The following is a 4,673-nucleotide window of genomic DNA, read 5'->3' on the forward strand; positions in this document are numbered from 1 at the left end:
CTGATTCAGAGCGAGCGCTCTGGTCATAGCGTCCGGCTCTGAATCAGGCCCTATGTTTCCAATGTTTCCGGTATGTGTGTGAGCAGCGGATGTGAGATGCTGCCACTGGGCGTCTTTTAGCACTGGACGGCGAGTGAATCATTAGCATATTAGCGCAACTGCGAATCCGTGAGAGATCACAGCTGCAATAGCATTTGCCTCCACACCTGAATCAGGACATCTATGCTGTACGTTGTCGAAGCTGGTTTAGTGGCTGAGACAAAATCACTGTAAAATTAGCTTGGAGCGACGCCATCTTGCGAATGGAAACCAGACTCCATCTTAAAAATAAGAATCTGCACAACGCCATTTTAAGTTACAACTCACGAGCTAAGTACAGATGGCAATGTTTTTGGTACTGAGGACAACCTTGCATAGAGAAACATCCTCCTGAGAAAAGTAAATAGAAAAAGACAATACACCAGGAGCTGTGGGTGTTTTTGCATGTAAAGGGAGAGACCCCACCTGTGGACAGGTGTAGCTGTAGCAATTGTAATATGGCCCAGACACTTGAATTTGACTGAATGAACAATGGTAAGAAATCTGCTCTTTTAAACTCACTGTCAGACAGGCTGGCACTAGCACGGTTGGGGGTCTCCACCCTGTTTGAGAGTGAATCTCATTACTAATAAAACATTGCATTGCAGTTTAAAAATTATTGAGATATATATATATATATATATATATATATATATATTAAATCGAATCATGCATTAACACCGCACATTACGCACAGTTGCGCTGTTAACATGACGCACATTAGCGAATGCACAATATCCTGCATGCGAACGCTGTTTATTAGCTGCATGCGTGCACATCTGCCCCAAATCAGATAAACCTAATTAGTGTCTTTACCCAAACCCCTAATACTTACACAATGCACACCCACATAAAAGATTCCATAGCTTTAAAGTATAAGATTCAAGTTTTATTCAGTTATTACTAATGTTGTGAAATAAAGATTAAAAAGTGGGAGGCACATATTGAAACTGTTGTAATTCCTACACCATTCACCTAATTTGGATGTAATTACCCTCAAATTAAATCTGAAAGTCTGCAGTTAAATCACATCTTGTTTGTTTCATTTCAAAGCCATTGTGGTGGTGAATAGAGGCCAAAATCTGTAAATTCTGTCAATGTCCCAATATTTATGGACCTGACTGTAGGTGCGTATAGAGGTTCAAATTCAGTATCCTTAAAATACATAGCAGCCATTACTGTGGGGTAACTTTAGTGATGTAATAATACTAATTTGTCTTAAGAGGTGAACAATTATATAACACAGACCCCAGCACCAAACATTATTATCTATTGTATGCCAGACGGCACAGACTCCCTCACATTCTCTGGCCTGGTGTACAGGTGTTTTATTCACATACCATGATGCTGCCAACAAAATCTCTGAAGTTACGGATGTTTCTCTCTGCTCCTGTAAAGAAAATGCAAAATGACAGTCACACTGGTGTCTTGGGTTCTCCATGGGCATTGTGGCGGTATGCAGTCGGGATGCCGACGGTCTAAATCCCAACCGTCGGCATCCTCACTGTCTAATCCCGGCATAGGTCTAATGACAGGCGTCGAAATCCCGACTAAGGTCCAAAGGATTTTCTGGCTTGGTGGTTGACACCATGCTCAGAGCCCGGCAGCCGACCTCTACCAGGATTTATCAGAGTGTGGCATACCTACTTTGATTGGTGTCGTCCCAGAGATTACGATCCCCAGGTGTTTCGAATAGCCAGAATTTTGGCTTTCCTGCAGGCGGGGTTTAGATCTTGGTCTCCGCCTTGCCTCACTGAAGGTGCATGTCTTGGCTTTATCAATGTGGTTTCAGCGTAGGATTGCTCCACTCCCTGATGTCCGTACTTTTATGTAAGGTGTCCTTTACATTCAGTCTCCCTTTGTCCCTCCTGTGGTGCCTTAGGATTTGGCTGTTCTTAGGGCTCACCAGGACTCTCCATTTGAGCCCCTGGACTCTGTGGATCTCAAATGGCTTACTGCTAAGACTGTTTTCCCTTCTGGCTATTGCTTCCTCCAGAAGGGTGTCAGACTTGGGAGCTCTCTCTTGTCGCCCTTCGTTTCTGATTTTTCACCAGCACAGGGCGGTTCTTCTGACGCGTCCTGGTTTCCTTCCTAAGGTGGTGTCTAGTTTCCACATTAATGAGGAAATTATAGTGCCGGCCTTTAATTCTCCAGACCTCTCGGCAGGTGAGGCCTCTTTGGATGTGGTAGGTGCTCTCAGGATTAATGTGAACCCTACCTGCTTCCTTCGGAAGTCAGACTCCTTGTTTGTACTTTATGGATTCCACAAGAAGGGGTGGCCAGCCAATAAGCAAACTTTGGCTAGGTGGATTCTCATGATGATATCTGAGGTTTACACTCATGAGGGCCTTCCAGTACTGCCCTCTGTTACTGCTCATTCTACTTGGTCTGTGGGTCTTTGTGGGCAGCTCTCCGTGGTGCCTCGGCTGTTCAGCTTTGTAAGGTGGCCATGTGGTCTTCTGTTCACACCTTTTGTGAGGTATTATGCATTTGATACCTTCGCCTCTCAGGATGCTTCCTTTGGGTGGCGGATTCTCCGTTCTGCACAGAAGCGTCCCCACCCTTAAAGGGACTGCTTTGGGACATCCCCAAGGTATCCTGTGGATCCCTATGGACCCTGATGTAGAAAAGAAGAGATATGGTAAGAACTTACCTTTATCTCTCTTTCTATGAAATCCATAGGGTGAACAGGGCACCCACACTGTTGCACCTGTGCTTCAGTTGGGCTTCGCTCTGGTCACCGTTTTTTCCATCTCCTTTTCTGTAAGAGTGAGATTCTTGTGTGTTCCAGAGTTTCTTCTCTCTTTTTCTCCTCCTCCGGCCTATGGCTTGTTACGTAACTGAGGTGCCATGGCCTGGGGGTGGGGTATAGAGGGAAACCCAGTGCATCCTGGGAGGACAAGTTTACTGCATAAAAGGTGCCCGGATGACTCAGCATCAACCTATACCCATAGGTATCCCTGTGGACCTATGGACTTCGTAGAAAGAGCGATAACAAAGGTAAGTTCTTACCATATCTGGGGCAGCTCAGACGGTGTAATGGTTAGTGTTACTGCCTCACAGCACTGAGGTCATGGGTTCGATTCCCACCATGGCCCTACCTGTGCGGAGTTTGTATATTCTCCGCGTGCTTGCGTGGGTTTCCTTCGGGTGCTTGGGTTTCCTCCCACACTCCAAAAATATACTGGTTGGTTAATTGGCTCCCAACACAAAATTAACCCTAGTGTGTGTGCATGTGGTAGGGAATATAGATTGTAACTGGGGCAGGGACTGAGGTGAATGGACCAATATTCTCTGTAAAGCGCTGCGGAATATGTGTGCGCTATATAAATAACCGATAATAATATCTCTTCTTATATCAGACCCTCCAACTTGACCCGTTCCATCAGGTACAAAATATGGACATCCAACCTAATGTATGATTGCAGTCACCTGTGTTGAACTAGGTAATGGATGAGACAGGTGTTTCACCACAGGTGGCTGCAATCATACATTAGACAGGAAGTCCAGGAGCAGAACATTATCACACTACAATGATCAGCTGGAGTGAAGAAGAGAGGGACTGTGTAAAGGTCCCTTACATCTGTGACGGATCGCCGCGATCAGATCGGAAATGCCGACTGGCGCCCATCGAATGTCCACGATCCGTCACAGGATTGGTGAAATTTTACATGTTAAATTTCACCGATGTGCCAATCACGATCATTTTTTTTTATCTTGATCGGCATATCTGTGAAATCCAACATGTTGGATTTCACCGACCCTGTGATGCCGGGTTGCAGGATCGCAACATCGCGGCGATCCGTCACAGATGTATGGGGCCCTTTACTCTGAGGATTTCACCGACCCTGCAGTTATAGCTGCTCACTCGGGATCGGTTCAAATCCTGACAGCGGAAGCCCGGCAGTGAAGATCCCGACAGGTACGTTTTTTTTCTATTTACTAACCTAACCTCCCCACCCTAACCCTCTCTTAGGGGTGCCTAACCATAACCTCCCCCCCCAAGTGCATAAACCTAACCCCCCCCTTCCCCGCAGCCTAACCCTAAGTCTCCCGGGGGGGTGCCTAACCCTAACCTCCCCCCGGGGGTGCCTAACCCTCCCTTCCCCTAGCCTAATCCTCACCTCCCGGGGGGGGTGCCTGACCCTAACCCCCCCTTCCCCTAGCCTAACCTCCAGGGGGTGTGCCTAACCCTAAATCCCCCCCCCCTGGGAGCCCCTTAACCTAACTCTCCGCGGCTGTCCGCGCCCGGCACCCAGCTTACCTTGGATCGGTAAGCCGGGTGTCGGGCTCCCGGCGTAGTCCAAACTCCCGACGCCGGTCATTAGACACTTGCCGGGATGCAGACGGTCGGCATTTAGACTGTCGGCATCCCGTTCACTCTACTACTACAATAAGCACTATACCACCAGACTGACCACAGCAGCCATTTTGTTTGCCACATTTGCTATAGCTGCAGTTAGTAGGGGATCTAGCTGTAACCCTGCAGCTAGCCTTAGTCTTCAGAAACATGGCCGCCGCCCCTTATGTCCCCCTATTAGGACGTGAGTCACTAGGGTATCCACTATTTATTGTACACATCTCCTCTCTCTGGC

This window comes from Taudactylus pleione, unplaced genomic scaffold, assembly GCF_031769625.1.
Source record: "Taudactylus pleione unplaced genomic scaffold, aTauple2 ptg000390l, whole genome shotgun sequence".
Classification (NCBI taxonomy): domain Eukaryota; kingdom Metazoa; phylum Chordata; class Amphibia; order Anura; family Myobatrachidae; genus Taudactylus; species Taudactylus pleione.